This window comes from Narcine bancroftii, chromosome 7 (genome assembly GCF_036971445.1).
Source record: "Narcine bancroftii isolate sNarBan1 chromosome 7, sNarBan1.hap1, whole genome shotgun sequence".
Taxonomy (NCBI): domain Eukaryota; kingdom Metazoa; phylum Chordata; class Chondrichthyes; order Torpediniformes; family Narcinidae; genus Narcine; species Narcine bancroftii.
In genome coordinates this window covers 155,511,050-155,537,869 of record NC_091475.1, presented here as the reverse complement: position 1 = coordinate 155,537,869, position 26,820 = coordinate 155,511,050, and the positions used below count along the sequence as shown (strand labels likewise).

The 26,820-nt window shown below is 42.3% G+C and overlaps 1 protein-coding gene across 3 annotated transcripts in view; it reads left to right on the top strand.

Annotated features, from left to right (window-relative positions):
* LOC138739246 (coiled-coil domain-containing protein 81-like) overlaps positions 1–26,820 on the top strand; it is a 95,568-nt gene that overhangs the window by 42,307 nt on the left and 26,441 nt on the right. The window lies entirely within an intron of this gene.

The following is a 26,820-nucleotide window of genomic DNA, read 5'->3' as shown; positions in this document are numbered from 1 at the left end:
ACTTTTGAGATGCACCATGGTAGGAGACCCTTCCAGCCCACAAGCCTGCACTGCCCAAATACACCCATGTAACGAATTAATCTTGTATTAAGTATTCATCTCCTTCAACATTGTTATGTGAGATTTAAATCGGATGTGGTGGGTTCACAGAGAAATGAGCCAGACACAGGGTAACAAACAAAGTATGATCTTTATTGTATACATGGAAATCGGGAAGAAACAAAAACAGCACTTGATACTAAAACTATTTAGACATTCACATCGGATACAGTGACCTCTGATACCAATGGTGGTCTACTCCCTCTCTTTATTACACACATTCTCTAATATTCAGTAACTAGCGCACCCTTACAAGATGGGGACTTCAACATGGACTCCCAATTCCCTGTACCAACAGGGTGAGCTCAATGCTAAGTATTCTCACACAATACTATGGTTCTGCTCTAAGTGTAGTGCACATCTTACCAACAACTCCTTTAATGATGTCCACAGTTTGTGGCCTAGAGCAGTGTTCGTAGTCAGGACCAGGGAGTAAAGAGAATGGGCTACTGTACATGGTAGACACTTAAAGTCCAGTAAGCTGAGCAGTCTTGTCCAGGTGATCACTAAGTGATTTAAAGGGGCCAATGGTCAAGTGTGAACTAATAGGCGGACAGAATCTTTGATTGGCAGGAGATGTGACTTCTGACTCGGTTCCAGACAGAAAGGTCACATAACCCTCCACAATCCACATTCTCACCTGGTTTCAGAGAGGCCACATAACTTTCCACAATCCAGATTCCCACCAGGTTCCAAATTGAGTGGCCTCATGGCCCTCCACAATCTACACTACAGGCATTACATAAGGTTTTTGTCAGGTTAGCTTGTGCAAGCCTTTGTGCTTTTTTCCAACTGGAAGCCCTGTAACTGTAAGTAATTTCAAGAGTATCAGTGAATAATTTGCAATTAACCTGCATTGATAGATTTATGACATCTCCCTACAAAGTGGAGATGATTATTTACCACCAAAAGTCATTGCTGAGTTTAAGGCAAACTATTTAGAAGAAGCACTTGCATGGGAGCAGATATTCTAATTCTCTAAATCTGTAATCAACATCTGCGTGAAAGATGAACACTGGTCCAAAATGTTGGGAAAGCCAGAAATAAAAGGTAAATGGGAGACAGTGGCCTGGAAGATCAGTGAACATGGCAATACTCTTTGGCAACATTGTTTCAGACTCTTGACTTTGCACATTTGAATATTATACAATGCAGCTGAAATCCCATTCATCAGAATACTGCACTTATACACTGCTCCATTTCTAGTACCCTGATAGTCAATCAGCAACAATCTCTTTCAATCAACAGTTCAAATTAATATGTCCCATACAAGTTTGCACACTTGCCTAAAACTATTCACAGATATCAGGTTATTGACAGAATAGACCCTGCAGGCCGCAAAGTCTGCACTCTACATGATATCCAAATTGAACTAAAACTTTGCTCCTTGCATATGATGAATATTTCTCTAGTCCTTAGATATTCATGTGGATATTTGGAAGCTTCTTAAAAACTATTCTCCTATCTGGCTCCACTATCACCCTGGCTAATTAATTAAACAAAACTAAAGTAAAGGTAAAAAGGGAAATCAAGTCCTTGCTGTAATCTTTATCAAATTGTGATTGATTTTGTCCCGCTGGCCATAAACAGCATTTGTCCAGGAAGGTGAGGGTCAAGCAGGAATTACCACATCAAGATCAGATGGTTAGGTGGGGCAAACAATTGGAAAATGGTGGCAGACTGAGGTCAGAGGCTCTACTTCTCAAATAAAATTGCAGAAACTGACCTCAGACCAGACCTTATAGTGTGGTTGGCCTCACTCCTTCTCGTTTACATCATTGAGCCCTCAGTGCCCTGGGAGGGTGCAATGCAGGAGGCCTATGAACACAAGAAAATGAGATATGCTGAGCTTGCAGCTGATGTGCAGCAACGTGGCTGGAAGGCAAGGATCTGACCGGTTGAAGTCGGCTACAGAGGATTTGTAGCCACATTGACATCAAGGCTACTCCAGGAGTTGGGAGTGCAAGGAAAGATGTACCGACAAGCAGTCAAAGATCTCTCCAGAGCAGTTGAAAAGGGTAGTCAGTGGCTCTGGATAAAGAAAAAGGATTCCATCTGGGGCTCCAAGTGAGTGAATGGTATCTAGGGATGCCTGGATTCACTGTTGAACTCTCCGGAGGTGTTGTGGGTCTATCGACGAAATACTGAGGAAGGAGGAACCCACTTGATAACCCAGAAGGTGTCACCACTCACTTGGCTACCCCGCAGAGTCTAGACAGCAAGTCACAGAAGTGGAATAAGGGATATTAACACCTAGTCCTACATGACATACCTGTGCATGTATGGGGACCATTATGTATTCAATGGAAAATAGAATGGTTCTCTTGATTTTTCAGCATTTATAGGAAATAGGTTCTTATGAACTGTAATTTAATATTAGTTTTCTTAAGCCCTTTGATTGTTTCTCACTTGCAGTTTTGTAGCCAGTTTCTTCACTTTTGCTGAACATATTCCCATCTTGCCATTTATGAATTTTATTGTTTTGTTGTTTAATCATTGGAGTGTGGTAATGATCATTAAGTGAAGTGGTGAGGATGTGATAGAAAACCTTTGACAAAAATAAAACCCATCACAAACAGGATGTAGATATTGGATGAAAACCATGTCTGCATGACATATATTTTGTACAATGTTGTACCAAAAATGTGTAATAAATCAGGATTTAACCAATTCTAGTATAATCAATGATTTCCAATGCAAACCATTTTGGTCAGGGAATTTCATTTCATGGTTTTATCAAAAGCAGTCAGCTGCAATTCAGTTGTTGTTAAAAGACCAACCTACATCTTGAGCTAGGAGATAGAACTAATTTGAATGGGGAAATCATCTGATGTTCTTGAATTAATTATAAATTATTTTTTAAAAATTTTTATTTATTTTTCACACTATGAACCATACTGACCAAAATACAGGCAGACATTTTTTCTCTTGAATATACACAGTGTCATTTTCTCCCCTTTTTCCCCCCTCCCTTCCCTCCCTCCCTCCCTCCCCCCTCCCCATTTATTCAACGTTCAATCTATATGATGCATTAAACCCGTTAAACAACGTCGTCACATAATAAAAATAAACAAGAAATTTGTATCTTCTACTTTTACATACTGGGTCAGTTCATTTCATTGTCTTCTCCTTCTGTCATTTTAGGTGGTGGAGGTCCGTGGTAGGATTTCTCTAATGTGGTCCATGTATGGTTCCAATATTTGTTCGAATACTGTGATGTTATTTCTTAAATTATATGTTATTTTTTCCAATGGAATACATTTATTAATTTCTATGTGCCATTGCTGTATTCTCAGGTTATCTTCTAATTTCCAGGTTAACATAATACATTTTTTTGCTACAGCTAGGGCTATCATAATAAATCTTTTTTGTGCTCCATCCAAATTGAGTCCAAGTTCTTTATTTCTTATATTACTTAGAAGAAAGATGTCTGGGTAGAAAAATTTTTTTTGGCATTTGCATTCCAGTGGTTTTTTGTCTTCTCTTATTTTTTTCATTGTCTTCTCCAATATATTTTCTCTTGTCGTATATCTCAGGAATTTTACTAGAATGGATCTTGGTTTTTGTTGTGGCTGTGGTTTAGGGTCTAATGTTCTGTATGCCCTTTCTATTTCCATTCCTTCCTGTAATTCTGGCATTCCTAGGACCCTGGGGATCCATTCTTTTATAAATTCTTTCATATCTTTGTCTTCTTTATCTTCCTTAAGGCCCACTATCTTTATATTGTTTCTCCTATTATAGTTTTCCATTATATTTATCTTCTGAGCTAACAGCTCCTGTGTTTCTTTAACTTTTTTATCAGATTCTTCCAATTTCTTTTTTAAATCATCTACCTCCATTTCTATGGCTGTTTCTCATTCTTCCACCTTGTTTACTCTTTTCCCTATTTCTGTCATGACCATCTCTAATCTATTAACTTTTTCTTCTGTACCTTTTATTCTTCTTTTTATTTCACTGAATTCTCATGTCAGCCATTCTTTTAATGTTTCCATATATTCTTGAAAATTTTTTTTATCCATGTACTGTCCCTTCCCTTCATCTTCCATTTCTCTGTGTAGAGTTTGATGTTCTCCCTCCTCTTCCTCTGAGTCCACTCCAGGATCTGTGTCCTTTACCTCTGTCTCTTCTGACTTTCTTGTTGGGTTGTTTATCTCAGTTTGCTGGGTATTTTTGTTTTTATTATTTTTATTAATGGTGTCTTGGTGTTGGTCCTCTTCCTCTGGGCTGGTCATCTGCTGTTTCTCTGATTTCCTTTTTTCATTCTCTTCCTTCTTTTTTCCATTATTTTCTGTGTTTTCCTGTTGGGAGCCTTGCTGTCAGGTCATTCTTGTCTGTTCAAGCTGTGGAGATCCATTCCTCAGCTGGTCCCCCCTCCCGTCTGTGTTGTTTTTGTTGTGTGCATCGCGCATGTGCGAGGATTCGTGCATGCGCGGTTGCGCACTTCTATTTGGCTCCGTGAGCCATCTTTGTAGTTCTGCGCTCGGGGTTTCCACTGACCTCAAGGAGCGCGTTTCTCTCTCCATGGCAGGCCTCTTCGTACAGGTAAGGCCTTCACCTTTCTCTTCCAACATCTTTCCTTCTTCTTCCCGTTGTTTTTGGTTTTTCTTTCTTTAGTGCCATTTTCTCCACACCTTTATTTTTAATTTGTTGTGGTTTGTGTGTCTGGGGCTTTGCTTTTTCTTTACTCTTTTTCTTTTCTGGAGAGGGCTGGTATTTTCTTACCGATCACTACTCCATCACGTGACTCTCTTTTAATTATAAATTAATTTTTGAGGCAGAGGGCAATGTACAACCATAACAAAATACTGCTTTCAGTGCTTTAGATTGTTGTTTAATTTCCAGGAAGTAAATCTTTGAATTAAGCGCTTTAGGTACAGTTTTTTGTATAGATTCTCAATTAATTACCTTTAGCTATTAAAGTCTAGCCCCTTTTGCACTTGCCAGTGATCCCAGGAATCGAACGCCAATTGGCCTTTAAAGTGACAAGTGTGAAAGCAAAATTTGCTCAATGCTGGGATCAGATGAAGTCATCTCATGCCGGGTATTGCCAGCCTCGACCCCTAGTGCAATCTCCAGCATCTGCAGACACCGGCATTGAGATCAGGCAAATATGAAATGGGCAATTGCATTGCAGGCACTATTAAAGGTAGAACAGACCAAACGTGGGGGATAAACACTTGCAAGTGTGAAAGCATTCCGTGTCCCAGTTAGGAATGGTCTAGTGTGAAAGGTCAAATCCCCATTCCTATCCCGGGACACTGAGCAGCTGATTTAGTGAGATGCAAGTGTGAAAGGGGTTTCTGTCTAGAGTTGTATGATTTTATTTATAGATTTTGAAACTCAAACTATTTTCCAGTAATCAATCATAAATTACAATTATCCATTATATACAAAATTTGCCATTGAGTCCAAGCCATCCCCCCCGGCACCCCCCCACCACCCCCACATTCAACAGACCACAATTACACCAAACATTCAAAACACCCGCAACAAAGTTAAGGAAGACATCAGGGATTTGCCACGGCCTGACAGCTGGCACTTAGGCTGTTATATTTTCTTGACTTGATTGGGCTAGAATGGACCTCCCCACCCCTGCCTCAGTAGAAGGATAGATGGGGAAGGCAGGGCGGTGAGATACACAGATTCTCACTATAACTATGCTCCCTTAAAATGTAAATATGGTTACCAAATTTTTAGAAAAATGTTATATTGTTTTCCTTGTTATAGGTAATTTTCCCCAGGGGAACACAGCTTTGCATTTTCACATTCCAGTGCGCAATGTTTAAGTGAGAGACAGATTTCCAGGTAACCGCTGTGCACTTCCTGGCCACTGCTAATGCGATCATTGCAAACTGGATTTGGAATTTGGACAGCTCCATCTTGAGCCTTATGTCCATCATGTATCCCAATAGGAGCAGCTCTGGATCCTGTTGGAATTCTTTACCTATGATTTTTCTTTTCCAGGGCTTGGCCTAGTTCCACCCAAAAGGGTCTCACCTTGGTACATGTCCAAGTTGTGTACACAAAGGTTCCTGTCACAATGCCACATTTAAAGCTTTGGTCTGAAATTTCTGGTTTCGCCTTATTCAATTTTTGTGGTGTCAAACATAGCCGGTGGAGAAAGTTATACTGCACCAGCCTATACCGCACATTAATAATCGCTGATCTGACCGGCACCACTCATCAATCGTTGTTCCTAAGTCTGACTCCAACTTTTGCCTTGATTTGTGAAGGCCCGGTTTAGGGCCTTCCATTTAGAGTAAGAAATACATCGCTGAGGTGAACTTCACTGTGTCCCCTTTCAAATCAGGGTCTCTATGACACTCCACCTCGGTAAGGTCATGGATGGACTTAATTTGTCTCTCATGAAAGATCTTATCTGAGGGTAGCAGAGGAACATCTTATTTTACAAGCCATATTTATTTCTGAGTGGCTCAAATGACATTAGTTGCCCCTGCTCATAACAGTTCTCCATACACCTGACCCCCTTTCAACACCAGGTGTCCAGGATCTTGTTGTTCACCACCAATGTGACTAATCAATTTAGAGTGAAGATCATTTTTGGGGACAACCCCACTTTAGACCCTATGTATTGATTAATTTTGTTCCATATAGAAATTGAGTTTTAATATGGGGTTGTCTTCTTTTTAAATCAGATAATAATTTAGTGTCCCACTGTAAATAAAGTCTCCTTCTACCTTTTCCCTCACCGTGTGCAGACCAATTTGTGCCCAGGATGGTACAACTTCCCTGTCAAATAATGAGGCAATATACCTCCACACCTCTCCCATCCATATACCTATCCAACCTATCCTTGAATATTAACATTATCTTGCTTCTACCACCACTGCCGGAAGTTCATTCCACACTCCACCACTCTCTGCGTGAAGAAGTTTCCCCTTATGTTATGGAGATTTATCCAGCTTGATCTTTTTTAATATAGCCAACAGTACCTCCTCATTAATTCTTATATTATCCATGAGCTCCCTACCATATTTCTTCACTTCATCTGGCTCAATATTCTTTTCCTTAGTGAATACTGAAGAAAAAAGTTGTTTAAAATTTCAGCCATCTCCTTTTGCTTCTCAGACAGGATACCCACCTCATCTTCAAAAGGACTTACTTTTTAGTGATGGATCACTATTCTTTTATTTTTAATGTATCTATAGAAACCCTTTGGATTTATTTTTACTTTTCCTGCCAAAGCAGTTTCATATTTCCCTCTTAGCCATTCTAATTTCCTTCTTAAGATTTTTAAAATTCTCTTTATCTTCCAAAAGCAGTTCATCCCTTCCTTGTTGTTTATACCTGTTGTACACATCCATCTTCCTCTGAACCAAGTTCCCAATATCTTTTGGAAACCAAGGCTCCCTACAATTTCTAACCTTTCCTTTATTTCTCATGGGGGCATACCAACTCTGCACTCTCGGAACTTCTCCTTTGAATATCTTATCCTAATCCACACCCTCCAAATCTTTTCTCATCCCCTCTAAATTTGCTTTCTTCCAATCAAGAATCTCAACCTTTGGTCCACCTCTATTCTTTTACATTACTAGCCGAAAACTAATAGTATTGTGATCACTAGACCCAAAGTGTTCGCCCCCACACTAACCTCTGTCACCTGACCTACCTCATTCCATAATAGGAGATCCAATACTGCCCCTTCTCAAGTCGGTTCTTCTATGTATTGATTAAGAAAACTTTCTTGAACACACTTAACAAACTTGACCCATCCAGCCCCCTTACTGTATGGGTGTCCCAGTTAATGTTCGGAAAGTTGAAATATCCACAACTACCACCTTATGTTTATTACATATATACACATTCCCCTTACAAATTTTCTCGTCTACTTCTCTCAGCCCATTTGGTGGTCTATAATACACTCCTATTAATGTATTCATGCCTCTCCCATTCCTCAATTCCACCCAAAGAGCCTCGCTGGACAAACCCACCAAACTATACCACCACAGCACTGCTGTAATGTTCTCGCTAATAAGCAATGCAACTCCTCCACCTTTTATCCCCCCCGTTCTATTGTACCTAAAGCAATGGAATCCTGGAATATTTAACTGTCAAACATGCCCTTTCTGCAACCAAGTTTCACTGATGGCCCAATATCATATTTTCATATGGCCATCCATACTTTAAGCCCATCCTTCTTATTTACTATGCTCCTTGCATTAAAATATATGCACTTGAGAGACTGTCCTCCACATATACTCCTTTTGTTACCAACTACTTTTACCTTCCTCCCTCTTTCATTTATATTTTTGTTCTGTTCCCTCCATTTCTTCCAATCTAGGTGTTCTTCCTCCTTAGGTGTTCTTCCTCCCTACTCTCTGCACTCTCATTTATTCTGATTCCCACCCTAACTCCTAGATATTTGATCCTGTTTTGTGGCCACTTCAAATAACTATTCTCTTGATATTGACCATCCCCTTAGTAAGTGGCATAACTTCTCTCTTATCCCAATTGATCTTAACCCCAGGGACCTCTCCATAGTCTTCCAGAGTAGAGTGCAGCCTGGCCAGTGAGTTTACTTTGTCTGCCAGATATATCTCAGATAGATTGATTTTGTGTTCCTCCTGGTCTACCTAAAATCCCTGATGACTGGTTTATAGTGAATGGCCTCAGCCAACGACTCTATAACTAAAATGAATAGAGCTGGAAATAATGGACACTCTAGTCTAATAGATCTTAATAGTGGGAAGGATGAATTAATTTGCCCATTGGCCACAACTTTAGCCTTGGGCATGTGGTACAATTCCTTTATCCAATTTATAAAAGTTGGCCCTAGCCACAATTTTTCCAGCACCTTGAACAAGAAGTCCCACTCCAGTCTGTCAAATGCCTTCTCTGCAACCAGGCCTATAGCTATGTTTCTTTCATCCTTTGACTGTACCAGATGCATTATACTCAGCAGCCTGCTTAATGTTGTCCACCGCCTGCCTTTTTCACACAAAGCCCGCTTGATCCTTATTTATTAATTTTGGCAAATGTTTCACCGAGGCTTTGGCAAGTATCTTATAGTCCGTATTTAATAATGAGATTGATCTGTCAGAGGATGGTTTCAGCGGATCCCTGCCTTTTTTGAGAATCACTGTAATAATTGCTGTTGAAAAAGATTCTGGAAGGGTATGGGTCTCAATCACCTGGTGTACCACCTCCATAAAAAGGGGTGTCAATAAATCCTTAAATTCCTTGTAGAACTTTGGTGGGAACCCGACATTCCCCAGAGATTTGTTAGTTGTAGTGAACTCAAAGCCTTTCCTATCTCTTCCTCTGTGAAGAGGAGATCTAACCCTTCCTGTTCTTCTAGGTTTAAATTTGGTAGTTCCAATTTTTACAGAAACTCGTGAATTTTATCTGTCCCCCCTGTCAATTGTCTCATATAGATTTTCGTAAAACACTGAGTTGCTGCAGTCACAGCCAGCCTGGCTCTGTGGTTTTTGTGAATTAAAGCCTGTTGTTCAGTCTTTATCTTGTGTGTGTCTGATTCTGTCTAACAGCGCACCACAGTAAGCTGAACAAGTGAACTTGGAGAAATGCAAAGACTGCATCTGCTGGAATCTTGAGTAACAAAGAATTACTCGAGGATCTCAATGGGTCAGACAGCATCCATGGTCAGTCAATGTTGAGCAGCTGAGCTTCTCCAGCAATTTCTTTGTTTGCTCAAATGTTGAACTTCAATTGCATCTCAGCTTTGTTTGTTTAACCTTACAGAAGATTTGCATTATTTATTTGGTCTTTTTCAAGTTAATAATTTATTAAATATATAAAACATTAACAAGTTTAAAGTCATTAGTTTACATGATAGTCAAAGGTTCAATTAGCCCTTTGAATTTAATTAACAATAACAATGGTCTGAGGCATATGTATTGAAAGAAAAACAAAATTCTTTAAAGGTATGACAGGTTCCTTCCCAATGTCATTCTCAATGTGAGTTTATTGTTATAGTCATAAAAACAATGTGCAGATTCATTGAATTTATTACTTGGTGCAGCCAAAGAGGTATATAAGATACGGTAACTACAAAAGTTTTTTAAAAATTACCACAATATGCCAAGACATAGAAATAAATAATAAATATCGAAGAATTGATTAATATTCACACTCATAGTTAATGCAATAAAAAGCAAATTATATTTCAATAGTGTGGATAGATCTTTTAATGGGCTCAAAATAATTTATGGTTGTGATTAGGGTAATATGTGGAAATTCAAGAGCTGATAAATGTTGGATAACACACACCAGTCCCATCTGTCTGCATTTGACCAAGACATAGGTATTTTTTTCTCTCAGAGAGTGGTGGGTGCCTGGAATGCATTGCCAGGAGTGGTGGTGGAGGTTGGTACAATAGGGACATTCAAAAGGTTCTTAGATAGGCAAATGAATGTAAGAGAAATTGAGAATACGGGTATGAGCTGGGAAAAATTGGATGGTTGTGGTGGATTAGGTTTACATAGGTTAGCCCAGCATTGTTGGGGGTGGGTGGGTTGGGGGGGCACACAATGTTCTCTAATATTCTATATTGTTGAACCTGGAGATGCTAGACTTCAAACTTCAAAATTCTGCACCTTTGCATGAAGGAAACAACAAGAAGATATTGTGATGAATGTGATGCAGGGTGGAGGGTGGTTGGGTTCCTTTATGATGTTGGTTGCCCTCTTGAGACAGCTTCTCTCATCAATTTTTCAATGGATGGGAAGTCAGTTCCTGTGATGGACTTGGCTAGCTTTGCTATTTTCTGCAATTAATGATACTACTGTAGCGGCAGCTACACAGCTCCTGAAAGAACACACACAACCAGACGGGTTGAGCTCAGTGAGCAGACTATTTTATTGCAGGCTACTGGGCTGCACTTCTACTCCCAGCCCGGACCTGGCTGAGAACTGCGCTGGAGGGCACTGACGTCACCCGGGCACCAAGTGGTCCCCCAGCATGGGCTTCTGAGCTCCGTGCTGGGAGGAAGGGAAAACCCCCAACAGCACCATTTGGCTGGCTGCCCCGCAGCGTGGCTTACAAGCGGGGCTTACAAGCGGGGCCGGTTTGCCTACCTAGTGGTGAGCTGCCACACAGCCCCCCCACCCCAAACCGGCACCCATGTCCTTTATCGCCAGGCGGCCTTGTTTCTTGGGCTGGGCTACGACCACGGGCTTGGTGGGATTGAGGTGTGCTGGCTTCAGCCTGTCCACAGTAAACAGCTCCCGCCTACCGCCAATGCCCAGCGTGAACGTAGAGCCGGAATGCTGTACAACCTTGTACAGCCCTGCAGAGGTGCCGCGGTTGGGCCCCGCCGAATGAAAACTTACTCTGTGGAAAACAGTTTGCCAAGAACTTGAGATGGGCGGGTGCCATGCCTGGGTGGCAGTGAGGGTTCGAACGAGTCCAAGCATGCCCTGAGGTGAGGAAGTAGTTCGTGCGGCGACCGCTGGGGATTGTGAGGTGCGTTGACGAACACACCAGGTAGTGCCAGCGGCACACCATAGACCAGCTCAGCTGATGATGCCTACAGATCTTCCTTGGGAGTGGAGTGGATGCTCAGGAGCACCCAAGGCAGTTCATCTGCCCAGTTGGGACCGGTGAGGTGGGCCATGAGTACCGACTTAAGGTGGCAGTGCAGACATTCAACCAATCCATTGGCCTGCGGGTGGTAGGTTGTGGCGCGGTGTAGCTGGATCCCCAACCTGTTGACGAGCTGCGCCCAGAGCCCCGATCACTATTGAGGTAACCCGGGATGCCAAACTGGGCGAACCAACCATGCAACAGTGCTCGGGAGCAGGAGTCGGTGGAGGTGTCTGACATCGGGATTGCCTCAGGCCAGCGAGTGGTGCAGTCCACCATCGTAAACAGGTAACGGTTGCCCAGGGAAATGGGTAAGGGCCTGACGATGTCCATGTGAATGTGGCTTTACTGTTCCTGTACGTGCTCGAACTCCTGTACGGGCACCTTGGTGTGCTTGTGCACATTGGTCATCTGGCAATGGGTGCATGTTCTGGCCCAGCCTGTGATCTGCTTCCACAGCCCATGCCATATGCACCGTTCTGCCACCATCCGGACCGTGGACCTGATAGACAGATGTGAAAGGTCGCGGATTTGATGGAAGACCTGCCTGTGCCACTGCTGAGGAACCATTGGTCACGGGGTACCCATGGAGATATTGCACAGGATGGTGCCTTCGCCGCTCGATGTCGGGAGGTCTCGGAACCCCAGGCCCATGATGGCGGTCTTGAAGGCCCTCATCTCCTCATCAGACTTCTGGTCCCAGGTGAGCTGGTCGAAGTCGAGGCCGGGTGTTAGCGTGCTGATGGCCGGTCGCAAGAGTGCATCAGCAACCACATTGTCCTTCCTCGCCTTGTGCCGAATGTCAGTGGTTAATTCCGACACGAAGGAGAGGTAATGCTGCTGGCGGGCCCACCAGGGATCCTTTGCCATCGCGAGCGCCTGGGTGAGGGGTTTGTAGTTGGTGAAGATGGTAAAAGTCCTCCCCTCCAAAAAATAGCATAAATACTGCACCGCCAGGTACATGCCCAGTTACTCGCGGTCGAAGGCACTATACTTGCGTTCCGGTGGGCGGAGCAGGCAGCTGAAGAATGCCAGCGGCTTCCAATGTCCATTCACCTGCTGCTCCGGGACGGCACCGTTGGCTGTGGCAGAGGCATCGACAGAGAGTGCCATATGCAGGTCGGTGTGTGGGTGGGCGAGCATGGTGGCCTCTGCAAGGGCATCCTTGGTGGCCTCTAATGCGGTGCAAGCTTCTGGGTTCCAAGTGAGCATTTTGTGCTTCGCTGAGATGAGGGCAAATAGCGGCTGCATGATGCGTGCAGCTTCAGGGAAGAAGCTGTTGTAAAAGTTGACCATACCCGCAAACTCCTGCAGCCCCTTGAGGCTGTCCAGGCGTGGGAACTCTCTGATAGCGGCGACCTTCACAGTGGCGGCCGTGGCTCCTTCGGCCATGACGGTATGGCCCAGGAACTTCATGGACTCTTTCCCGAACTGGCACTTGGCTGGGTTGATGGTAAGGCTGAAGTCGGCCAGCCGGGAGAAAAGGGCACATAGGTGGGCCTTGTGTTGCGCACGGTCCTTGCTGGTGATGAGGATGTCAGCCAAGTAATAAAGACAAAATCCAAATCCCTGCCCACAGAGTCCACGAGACGCTGGAAGGTCTGAGTGGCGTTCTTGAGACTGAACGGCATGCGCAGGAATTCAAACAAGCCAAAGGGGGTGATGATGGCTGTCTTGGGTATGTCCTCAGGCTGCACCGGGATCTGGTGATATCCACGCACCAGGTCAACTTTGGAGAAAACCCTCGCACCGTGCAGGTTGGCCGTAAATTCTTGGATGTGAGGGATGGGGTAACTGTCAGGAACTGTTGCCTTGTTGAGCTGTCTATAGTCTCCGCAGGGATGCTAGCCACCAGCTACCTTTTCGGACCAGGTTGAGCGGTGAGGCCCACAGGCTGTCAGACCACTGAATGATCCCCAGTTCCAACAGGTGCAAAAACTCCTCCTTCACCACCTGGAGCTTGTCAGGCGGGAGCCGGCGTGGCTTGGCGTGAATCGGTGGGCTCTGGGTGGGTAAGCACTCGCTTGATGGTCTCGTATTTGTCTTCGGTGGGTGGGTGCTGAACGAGGTGCAGCACACATCTGGCGGTGACCTGGTCCATGGCAGTGACCACATGGTAGAATTTGGTCATGTCGGACGAAATCTGGCGGAGGTGAAACTGAGCCTCCGCGTGGCCGAACCAGGTCTCTGGCTCCTGAACCCAGAATTCAGGCAGTTTCACAGCTATAGCGCTGATCCCAGGCTCGCTCATGATGGGTTCAAAGACATTTGAACCAGTCGGGGTCACCAATTGTAGCGGCAGCTACTCTACTCCTGCAATAACACACGCAACCAGACGGGTTGAGCTCAGTGAGCAGACTACTTTATTGCAGGCTGCTGGGCTGTACTTATACTCCCAGCCCAGACCTGGCTGAGAACTGCGCTGGAGGGCGCTGATGTCACCCAGGCGTCACGTGGTCCCCCAGCGTGGACTTCTGAGCCCCATGCTGGGAGGAAGAGAAAACCCCCAATGGCGCCACTTTGGCCGGGTGCACCGCTGCGTGGCTTACAAGCAGGGCCAGTTCACCTGCCTAGTGGTGAGCCGCCACACTACCTCATTTCAAGTTGTAGGATATGATGGTATTGAAGGATATGATGGTGTTCAAGCCTTACTACAGCTGCCGTGCATCTGTCTGAGATTCCAACTTAGTCTGGAATTTCTTTTTGCTTTGGTAATGGCCTCTGGAGTTGTACCTGCATTTCCTATATGACTCTGCATCACCTCATGTGAATGCCACAGATCTGATCTTCAATGGGTTGTTGATCTCTGTCTATTCATGGCTTTTGGGTAGGATACTCTTTGGTAGTCTCAGTAGGAACACAATCATCCACTCATTTCCTGAAAAGGTCACTAACAATTGTGGCATATTCATTCAGATCTGCCAGCAAGTCCCTTACACAGCCTCAGTACACTGACTTCAGTCACAAAGTCAATCTTCTACCTCGTGTGACCAGCTCTGTATAGTCATTTCAATATTTGATATTCTTTTATTGCTTGTACGTTTAGATAGAGGACCATTCACAATAAGTACAGATAGATTTTATATGAACATTTTTTGAGAATAGATGCTTTTAAGTAAGTAAAGCTTAACAAAATTTTATCAGCTGATTGATCATGGACAAGAGGGAAAATTTAATGTATGTGTCCAAGTTAAAGGAAACCCAGCTTTGCTATATTGGCTGCACTCTTACAGTGAACTTTTTTGCATTATGTAGCATCCCTCGTGAAGGGTTTTGATTTAGTACAAATTATTTACCCTCATGATAGTTATAAAGATCCAGAATCCAGTTCAAATTTGTGGTATAGAGGGAGCAATTAACTTCTTCACAGCTGGTAACTGTTGCCAGTTTGTGACTGGATGAGGTAAAAAAAACACAAAGCTGGAGAAACTCAGCAGGTCAAACAGGGTCCTTTACATAGTAAAGATAGAAATACATAACTGACATTTTGGACGAGCCCTTCATCAAGGAAAAATATCGGCAGGAGTCAGAATAAAAAAAGTAAGGGAGGAGGCAAGAGGGGGGAGGAGCATGGTCCCAAAGGCAGGAAGTAATAGTGGAGAAGGGAAGGAGGGCACAGTACCAAGCAGGGGCAGGAGTGATGACTAAGTGAATAGAGAGGGGAAGGGAGAGCAGGTTATCAGAAACAGGAAAAGTCGATGTTAATGCCAACCGGCTGGAGAGTGCCCAGACTGAAAATCAGGAGTTGTTTCTCCAATTGATTGTATGACCTGGATTGTAGCAGTGCCGAAAAGCTGCATTTCTGAAGTCAGGTCAAGTTTATTGTCATCCTATTGTACAACCCGATAAAACCGTGTTCTCAGGTCCTCGATGCAAAACATGCAGACACACGACCAGATATAACAGACATGTGCAGACAAACAATACATATGCAGGTCAAGTATTTCATCTATACAAATACATAAATAAATTTTGCTTTGTGCATATAAAAGTCTTGGATAGATAGTGTGAGCAGTTCCTTTTGTCATTCAGCAGTCCACTGCCCGTGGGAATAAACTGTTCCTCAGCCTGGTGGTGCTGGATCTGATACTCCTGTATCTTTACCCCGATAGGTGCCATTAAAAGATGCCGAGTGCAGGGTGGAAGAGGTCCTTAATGATTTTGCATGCCTTCTTCAGGCAACGATCCAAGTTGATGGGGAGGAGGGAGTCTCCAGTGATCCTCTCTGCCACTCTTATGGTCCTGTGGATTGATCTCCAATCCATTTCTCTGCAGCAACCATACACCACACTGTGATGCAACTTCTGTAGAAGCATGACATAATGGTGGCTGGTAGCCTTGCTCGCTTCAGTCTTCTCAGAAAGTGCAGTCCCTGTTGTGCCTTCCTGACAAGTGAGGAGATGTTGAATGTCCACAATAGGTCACTTGTTAAATGAACTCCCAAGTATTTTGGTGATCTCCACTCTCTCTCGTACAGAGTTTTTGATATGTAGTGGAGGGTGGTCGTTTCTGGTCCCCCCTGATGTCCACGATCATCTCCTTCATCTTTTCAACTTTGAGACTCCGGTTGTTACTCTCACAGCATTTCACAAGATTTTCCACCTCTCCCCTGTAATGCAACTCATTGATGTTGCTGATGAAGCCAACTATTGTTGTGCCATCTGCTAACTTGATGACACTTTTGCAGCTGAATCTGGTGATCCAGTCATGGGTCAGTGGCGTGAACAGGGGTGGGCTGAGCACACGGCCATGAGGTGCACCAGTCCTTAGCATGAAGGTGATCAATGTTCTGCTACCAACCCAGACAGACTGTGGTCTTTCTGTCTCGTATCCAATTACAGAGAGGTGTGTTGAGGACAGCTTCTGCATCAGCCTCTGGGGAAATCATCATATTAAATGTAGAGCTGAAGTCAATGAATAGCAGCCTGGTGTATGAGGCATTGTTCAGTGAAGCATGAGTAAAGTAACAAGGTTATAGCATTGTCTGTGGAACGGTTTCTTCTATAGGTGAATTGAAATGGATTCAGCATCTCTGGGAGGTGTGCTTTGATGTGTTCCAACATCAGACACATAGCATTTCATAATGTTGGAGGCCTGTGCCACAGGAGGTAGTCATTAGACTTGTTATTATCACCCTCTTGGATATCGGTATGATAGTAGCTATCTTGAACCCTATGTGAATGAAGGATTGTTGCAGTGAGGTGTTGAAAATGTTTGTGAAGACCTCCATCAATTGGACAGCACAGCTCTTCAGTACCTGGCCAAGTGTATTATCTCGTCCCACCTCCTGATGTAGGTTCACCTTGCACAGGTTTCTCCTCACCTCGGCTGCAATTATAGAGGGGGCCATTTCATCAGGGGGGCATGAAGCTTTCTTGGCATCATCCTGTTCTTTTCATCAAACCATGCAAAGAAGATGTTCAGTCTGTGTGGAAGGGAGACATCATTGTCCTTAACTTGCAAGATTGACTTGTGATCCATTGTACTCTTGGTGATGCACTGCAGTGCGAACAAACAAGCTCAAACTACAAAGGCTGTACTGCAGGCTTTAATTAGCTTTAAAAACTTGCACACAAGATTCAGTATCCCTTCTGGCTCCATGTGCTCTACTACCTGTACAAGGGCTGGCATGAGCCTTCATGTGGGGCCAGTGATTGGCAGAGAGTAGGTGGAGCCAGCCTCCCAGGTTACCTCTCTACAGGTACAATGGGTGCCCCTTGTAGTAGGCAGGTAGGAAATGCAGACAAGCACAGGTAATCAGAGACAGTGGTTGTATCGCCACATTCACCCCTTTTTTAAAATGAGTCCTGAGGTGGGGGGGAAGAAAAGCAATGTCTATCACCGTCTTCATGCCAAATGTCTGTCCAAGAGTTGGGTTTGGAAAGAAAAGCAATCAGGCAATCTGGTGGTCGCCATTGCCTTTGGGACCATAACAGGACAGGATCCTGGTTAATGGTCATTGGGGTCAGGGGTGGTTGGTGTGGGCAGTGTGGTACATGGCAATGAGGGGGTGTAGGTCTGAATTGATGACCTCAGCCTGAGTGCGGATGATTGCCCTGATTGCATGCTTCCAGATCTTGAAGTGGACTGGACCTTCCAGACATGGTGGGGGGGGGGGGGGGTGGGTGGGTGGTGTGGGGTTTGATATCCAACTTTTCTATGCTGAGAAATTTCTCTATGGTTTTTTAATTTAAGCTAATTAAAATGTGATGCACTGCAGTGTGAATAAACAAGCTCAAACTACAAAGCTTATATGCACTACAGGCTTTAATTAGCTTAAAATGCACACAAGGTTCAGCATCCCTTCTGGCATCATGTACTCTATTGCCTACACAAGGGATGGCATGAGCCTTTATATGGGGCCAGTGATTGGCAGGGAGTAGGTAGAGCCAGCCTCCCAGTTTGCCTCCCTGCAGATACAGTGGTTGCCCCCTGCAGTAGGCAGGTAGGAAATACAGGCAGTCAGAGACAGTCCAGTGGTTGTATCACCACACTCTTGATCCCTTGTCACATGCACCTTACATTGCTGGTGTCGCTCAGCTGTTTGTGGATCTGTGTGTATTCCCACTTTGTCTTCCAGATTGCATGGAAGAGTTCAGCCTGGCTAATCTTAGTGCCATTCTACACTCTGTCCTGAAGGCAGCATCATGAGCTCTGAGAAGGTCCCAGATCTCTACATCCAACCATGGTTTCTGGTTAGTCCTGGTTGTGAAGCATTTGATCTTGGTGATATCCTTAATGCACTTGACGATGTAGCTAGTCACTGATGCAGCCAGTTACTGAGGTCACGTACTCCTCGTTGTTTACATGACCATTATAGGTGGTAAATTCCCTGAAACCGTTCCAGTCTGTGGTATCAAAGCAGTCTTTCAGCGCTGCTGTTGCCCTCCCCCCCCGCCCCCGCCCCCTTCGCTGGCAACATCTTGATCTCCCTGCAAAGTGACATAGTTTGCTTTGTCAATGATCTGTATGCTGGGGTTAGTAGGAGGGATATGTGATCTGAGATACAAAATGGGGGTGAGGTGCAGCCTTGAATGCACCAGGGGCATTGGTGTACACACAATCTTGGGTGCTCTCTCATCTGGTGGCAAAGTTCACATGCTGTTGAAACTGTTTTTAGGTTGGTATGATTGAAGTCACCAGCAACAGTGTCAGGGTAGGAAGTCTGGGGTTTGCAAATAACACAGTAAAGCACATTCATGTCTTCACCCTCATAAGCCAAAAGCAGAATAAAGACTGCTGCAATCAGAATTCCCTGGGCATGTAGAAGGGTCATAGTAATGCTGGGAAATGTGGCTGCAGAGCTTCTACCAGCTTGGTAGATTTAGAGGTTTCAGAGAGACAGAGGGGGAGAGAGAGTTCCAATAAATGGAAAGAAAATGGGATTTGTTAACACAAGGAATATTTGAAGGGAATAAAGAGAAAATGGATATGTACATGCAGGGCAAAGAATTGAAGTTAAGCTGGAGGTATGGGATGAGGCTTGTTTAACAAAAATGTTGGGTTAGTCAAGCAATTGGTCTGAATTACCTGTTTCTGTGGTTAAATGCTCTCTTTTATATCGTTCTATAAGTGGTTGACCACTTGCTGTGAAAACACTCAGTGTGGAGTGTGTGTTTTGGGAGCATGCTAACAAGGCATCCTGGTGATTGGAGCTGATACTTAAGATGTTGGCTCTGGAAAGGATACTGACATTGGTTTACTTCTGCAACATTCTACCTATATATTGCTTTGAGGCGCCCCTCTTAAGTCGTTTGTGTTTCAGAAGCATATGGAGAGATGAAGATTACTGTTGTCAAGTAAACTATAAATTTTGTGCCTGACTTGAGGTCTTGATCCTTAGATATTTTCCTCAAAGTATGCTGAAGGTTTCCTTGTATACAATATTTATTTCAATCAATTCCTTGTTGTTTACAAAAAAGATTTTTTAAGGATTTATATAAAGTAATTAGGGATTTTTTGTGGAAAGGAAAATTTCCTAGGGTGGCGTTGAAAAAATTGATGTGGGATTTTCAATTTGGAGGGTTACGGCTACCTAACTTTCAATTTTATTATGAAGCAGCTCAATTTAGATTTCTTAGCGCATTAATGGCCACACAAGATACGCCTAGTTGGGCACAGATAGAATTGGCAGTTATTTCTGAAAAATTTTGGAATGAATTTTTATTTCGATGGAATAAAAATTTGTTACGAACTTATGATGTACCAATATTGAAACATTTAATGAATTTATGGACAAGTAAATTACATAAAATGGGATTGAAAAATAAGTGGTCGGGAAAATTACCATTATATAATAATCAACTTGTTCCTTTCACGGTATCTAATACTATTTTGAAACAATGGGAGGAGAAAGGAATACATAATATATCTGACTGTTTTTTAGAAGGTCATTTTTGTTCTTTTGTAGAATTGCAAAAGAGATTTGATATAAGTGGTTATTCTATATTTGTGTATTATCAGTTAAGATCTTTTGTAAAATAGGTATGCGGTCGTCAAATGAATTTACTGTCTGAAACTGATTTTGAGAAATATGTGCTCTCATTTCCAAAAAAGGGTTATATATCAGGTTTGTATCGTATTTTGTTGGAAAGTGAAAGTAAAATAGATTGGGATAAAGATAAAATGAGATGGGAAAAAGATTTAAGTTTAACAATAAATGAAGAAGATTGGTCTGAAATCTGCCATAATAGTGTTCGAAAATTGATTAATGCTAGATTGGCGATGATTAATTATAGTTTTATACATCAAAAATGTATAAAATGTATAACACCTGAAAAATTAAAAAAATTTGGTTTTAGTAAGTCAGATCTTTGTTTTCGTTGTGATCAGGTTTCTGGTACTCTTTTACATGCTGTTTGGTTGTGTGATCGGTTACAACAATTTTGGAAAGGTATTCAATCTGTATTTAATAATCTATATAATCTTCATATTGTATTAGACCCTGATATATTTTTATTAGGGAATATGCAACCATTGATTGATTTAGAATTAGATAATTACCAGATCTCTTTTATTTACTTAGCGCTGGCAGTGGCCAAGAAATGTATAGCGATTACTTGGAAGAATAGAAATGTATTGTCTTTAGATAGGTGGTATTCAGAGATGAAGTTTTGTTTGGTTATGGAAAGAATATCTTTTTCTATACAAGATAAGATGTCTTTTTATGAGTTAAAGTCGACCCCATTTATTGATTATATACAATTTAAATAAGTTTGAATTAATCATTTTTTTCTTTAAAAAAACTTTTTTTTATTATATTTTTTCTATATATGTTTTCTTTTTTTTCTTTCTTTTTTTTCTTTTTTTTAGTTTTTTTATTAGTTGGTTTTTTTTGTTTAAGTTCTTTTTGTTTTTTCATATATATTCTTATATAATAAAAAAATTTTCGATTAATAATTAATACTTAATTAAATTTTTTTTGTTTTTTATATATATCGATCTTTTTTTTAAAGATATATATTTTTTATTTTTTTTAAATTATACTAATAGTATTAATTCTTCACTCTTTATTGTGGGGGTGGGGAGGGGGGGGTTTAGGGGTTAAAAATCATTTTTTTTTGTCTTAGTTTTTAGTTGTTAGGGGGAGATGCCGAGATTGGTATTGTATTAACTATGTTACTTTGTACTTGTATTACTTTATTTTGTATTTTTTCTGTACGTGAATTACTTACTTTCTTTGTATGTTAAAATTAATAAATAAAGTTTCGAAAAAAAAAAAGTATGCTGAAGGCAAAAGTAAATTTCATCATCATTTAACTTCACTGAGAGTTGGCACCTGAGATGTGGAGAGTGGTTCACATTTTCCAAGGCCGTGTTGTGAACCTTTCTGAGTGGCACATTGCAAAGCAGGACCAGGTTTTAGCTATTTTGTAAATCCACACTGAAATGCTGGAGTAACTCAGCCTGTTTCTTCAGCATCTATAGGAGACAAAGCTATATTGCTGACATTTTGGGCCCAAGCCCTTTTTCAAAGAATAAGCAGAATAAGCCAGAAGCATGAAATTTCAGAAAGTCTCAGACAATGCTGACTGAGGGAGGAATCCAGACCAACAAAAGGCATCAATTGGATATGATAAGGGACAAAGTAAGAATTTATCATTTTGTTCAAAAGGAGATGGAAGGTAGAGACAGAGCTAGGGGAAGGCGATGGGGGTGGGGGTAGAAACAAGGATGATGGGGGTGGTGTTTAACAAAAACCAGAGAAGTCAATAATAATGCCATCCAGTTGGAGGGTGTCCAGTCAGAAGATTAGGTGTTTGTTCCTCCAATTGGCAGGTGGTCTCAGTCTGACAGTGCATGAGACCATGGACAGACATGTCAGCAAGGGAATGGGATGGGGGATTGACATTATTGCAGTGGACAGAGCTGAGGTACTCAACAAAACGATCTCCCATTCTGTGTCCAGTCTCTCTGATGTAGAGGAGACCACAATGGGAGTACCAGATGCAGTTGATGCCCCTGCAGATTCACACGTGAAATGTTGCTTCGCTTGGAAGGACTATTTGGGGCACAAAATGGTGGTGAGGTAGGAGGTGTAGGCGCAAGTGGAGCATCTCTTGCAGTGGTAGGTATTTTGCGTCAGGTAAGATCTTTCATTGGATCAGTTGACCATAACTTGAAGTTCAGCATTGCCAGGTGTCAATGAATACTGCAGCTTGGTGATAGAGTGATGGAGAGAGATGAAAGGGGATGGAGTGGCATTGCTAGTCAAGGAGAATATCACAGCTATGCATAGACAGGACAGCACTGTGGACTCACCTACAGCAGCTATATGGCTGGAGCTAAGGAATGGGAATGGTGTGAGCATACTAATAGGCTTGTATTATAGACAAGAGAATTGGTGACCATTGTAAGAAACAAAAAGTGTGGAGGTAGGAAAGTTAAATTTTCCGCACATTGAATGGGACTCCCATAATGTAAAAGGACCGAATGGCATGGAGTTTGTCAAATGTGTACAGAAAAGTTTTCTAAGTCAATATGTAGTGGTACCAGTGAGAGAGGATGCAATACTTTATTTCCTATTAGGGATCCAGATAGGTCAAGTGGCAGAAGTCTGTGTAGGTGAGCATTTTGGCTCCAGTGACCATAATGTCACTAGCTTCAAATTGATTGTGGTTAAGGATAGGTCTGGTCCTTGAGTTGAGGTTCTAAATTGGAGAAAGTCCAATTTTGTAGAAATGAGAAAGGATCTCAAAAGAGTTGATTGTAATAAGCTGTTTTCTGGCAAGGATGTGTCCAGCAAGTGGAAGGCCTTCCAAGGCAAAATATTGAGGGTGCAGACTTTGCATGTTCCTACCAGGATTAAAGGCAAAATTAACAGGCATAGGGAACCTTGGTTTTCAAGGGATATTGGTGATATAATTAAGAAGGAGTATAACCAGTATAGGCAACAAGGAACAAATGAGGTATTTGCAGAGTATGTAAAATGCAAGTGAATACAAAAGAAGGAATCAGGAAGGCAAAAAGAAGGCATGAGGCTGCTTAGGAAGATAATGTGAAGGTAAATCCGAAGGATTTCTACAAATATATTAAAAGGATAGCAAGAGACAAAGTTGGTCCCCTAGAGAATCAATGTGGTCAACAATATGTGGAACCTCACAAAATGGGGGAGGTGTTAAACAGTTTTTTTCATCAGTGTTTAGTCAGATAACTGACATAGTGCATACGGATGGAAGGGAAACAAATAGAAATGTCATGAAATCTATGGAGGGGAAGGTGATTGCGGCCTATCAGCGAATAAAGGTAGACAAATCCCCTGGGCCAGATATGATATTCCCTCTGACCTTGAGGGAGATGACTGTTGAAATTGCAGGGGCCCTGACCGATATATTCAAAATGTCCTTCGAGGTGCCAGAGGATTCGAGAGTAGCTCATGTTGTCCCGCTATTTAAGAAAGCCTCCAAAAGTTTGGAAGGAGTTCTGAGAGCTAGGATAAATAGGTATTTGGACAGGAATGGGCTGATTAAGGACAGTCAGGATGGCTTTGTGCGTGGTAGGTCATGTTTAAAAAATCTTGTAGAATGTTTTGAGGAAGTTACTAAGAAGGTAGATGAAGGAAATGCTGTGGATGTTGTCTGCATGGACTTTAGTAAGGCCTTCAACAAGGTCCCACATGAGAGGTTAGTTCAGAATGTTAAGACATTAGGTATCCATAAAGTGGTTGTAAACTGGATTTGAAATTGGCTGAGAGGGAGAAAACAGAGAGTGGTAGTGGATGGTTGCTTCCCAGACTGGAGGCCTGTGACGAGTGGTGTAACTCAGGGATCTGCATTGGGACCATTGTTGTTTGTCATCTATATCAATAATCTAGATGATAACGTGGTAAATTGGATCAGCAAGTTTGCTGATGACACAAAGATAAGAGGCATAATGGACAGTGAGGAAGATTTTCAAAGCTTGCAGAAGGATCTGGATCAACAGGGAGAATGAGCCAGTAAATGAATGATGGAGTTTAATGCAGACAAGTGTGAAGTATTGCATTTCGGAGGAGAAAATCAAGGAAGGACATACATTGTAAATGGAAGGGCACTGAAGCATGTGGAAGAGCAAAGAGACCTGGGGATACAGGTTCATTGTTCCCTGAAGGTGGTGTCACAGGTGCACAGGATTGTAAAGAAAGCTTTTGACATCTTAGCCTTTGTAAATCAAAGTATTGAGTATAGGAGTTGGGATGTTATGTTGAAGTTATTTAAGACATTGATAAGGCCAAATTTGGAATATTTAATGCCGTTCTGTTTGCCTAACTACAGGAAGAATATCAATAAGATTGAAAAAGTGCAGAGAAAATTTACTAAGATGTTGCTGAGTCTTCAGGAGTTGAGTTACAGGGAAAGATTAAACAGATTGTGGCTTTATTTCTTGGACCGAAGAAGAATAAGGGGAGATTTAATAGATATTTACAAAATTATGAGGGGAGTAAATGTGAATAGGCTCTTTCCACTTAGATTAGGAAAGACAAATACGAGAGGACACAAATTTAGGGTGAAGAGGGAAATGTTTAGGGGGAACCTTCACCCAGAGAGTAGTGAGAGTGTGGAATGAGCTGCCATCTGATATGGTGGGTGTGGACTTGATCTTGAGTTTTAAGAATAGATTGGATAGATACATGGATGGGAGAGGTCTGGAGGATTATGGAATTAGAGCAGGTTATTGGGATTAACAACAATGATTGGCACAGACTAGAAGGGCCAAATGGCTTGTTTTCTGTGCTTAACATTCTATGGTTCTATGAGGTTGAAGTGATCTTGAAGCATTGTGAATGGAACAGTTCTACATTTGGCTTTTAGTTTGTTCGAAATGAGCTGGACTACTTTGGTATGAAAAGTTAAGAGTATTTAGGAAAAGATTAACCTTACTTGACACCAGTCTACATTGAATGTGCACCATTATTTATCATGCAGCATATCTCAGATGGAAGCAATTTTCTCATGGCAGCTAAATCTGAGGAAGGCACTCTATTAATCCATCAGGAGGATTTGTGTGGGCAGAAAGGGCATAAATTGTGTATGATGGTGTTCCCTACATTTCTCTTGCCATTGTCATGCAGAAAATTTCATATCCATAGCTCTTCTAGGTGAAATCCACACTGATTCAGAGAGGACCTCTTCAACCATTGGGAAGGGGTGTTAAGGAGAATTCTGGTAATGACCTGTCCTGTAGCAGACAGCAAGAAAATTATTGAGATTATTCTGAATAGTTCTGGGTTTTTTTTATTTTGAAGATTGTTACAATTACACTGCCTTTGAGATCCTCTGGAATGTCTTCCTCATTCCAGATGGATTTGTGAATTTATCTCCAGTGTTAAAACTTAATTGTGTTTGCTTGTCTGACTCTGAGATCCTGTTGTGTTCCATTTACTTTTCAGTTAGGAGTAACAGTGAGACTGGGCCCAATTGATTGGTGTGGGATGTAATCAATGATAGTTAAAGTAGAAAAAGATTTAAAGTTTGAGGAATTGTTTGAAGTGCTCCTTTTGGATGGCATTCTCCTCCATCTTTGACTTTTAGCAAGGTAAAAGTTTAAGCATTTAGGCATTGACAATACTGAAGAAAGAGCCCATGCATGTTTTGGTTATCAGTGAGTTGTATATGCCATGCATTCTTTCCTCTAATATCATTACTTTAGGTTGTAGCTTCTTTTAAAAAAAAAAAAAAAATCTGTAAGTTATCTGAAATATTATTTCATTTCTCTTGGATTAGGATCAGGGTTTTCAATCAAAGAATGTCCTGCACTTGTATTTAATTGATTCCAGAATCCCCTTGAAACTCTAATCTTGATGATTTCTGGTACAGGTAATCAAAACTCTTAATTCTCCACTAATTATGAAGTACTGCAGAAGGAGCCCAGATGCTGTGCACAATCTGTGGTTGGGAGTCTTCATGTTGTCTGTGAGTTGTTGTCTGAGAAGAGGTTTCTTTGTGGAATCCTTAACATTGGTTTTCTTGGATCTGCAATTTTTGTCGGCACTGTTGAGCCAAACTGATGGAGAAAACAAAGCCTGTCATTCGATGGATGGCATGGATACATTTGTGATCACTCACTTGGACAAGCCACACTTGGAATACTATCGGCAGCATACCACAAGGAATTGAAGACTCCAGGGGAGAAGTGTGCCAGCGCAGGGCACCAGAGATGGGGAGAACACTCCTCAGTGAGAAAAATCATAGGGGATAACCCTACAGGGCAGACTACAGCAGCGGACCAACGAGGGGCTCTGCAGCAAAAGGAGCCACACAAATTGCAGGAGGTTGGCAACTTGTGGTGGAGGTATCCACATGGGGTGCTGGAGACTGGCTCATGAGAATCAGGTATCAGAACTGGGCTTTGAAAGGGTCCTGAGGGCAAGATGGGCTCCCAAGGGCCTTTGTCATTGAAGGCTTCCTGATCATATCGGAAGTTTGGATCTGGAGCTAAGGTTTGAACTGGAATCTGTGGTGCTGCGGTTGTGTGAGCTTTGCAGGTGAATCCATGTACTTTGTTACTGAAGGGACTTTCTTTTGCTGTCTCTTTCTCCTATTGTAATGCTCATGGTGACTCTTTGTATGCCTTATGGCAGACAAAAGTTGAAGAATATCATGTATATTACATTTTAATGTATTATTATACCAATAAAATGAACCTTTGAATCTTTCAATGTCCCAGTACCCAGTGCTG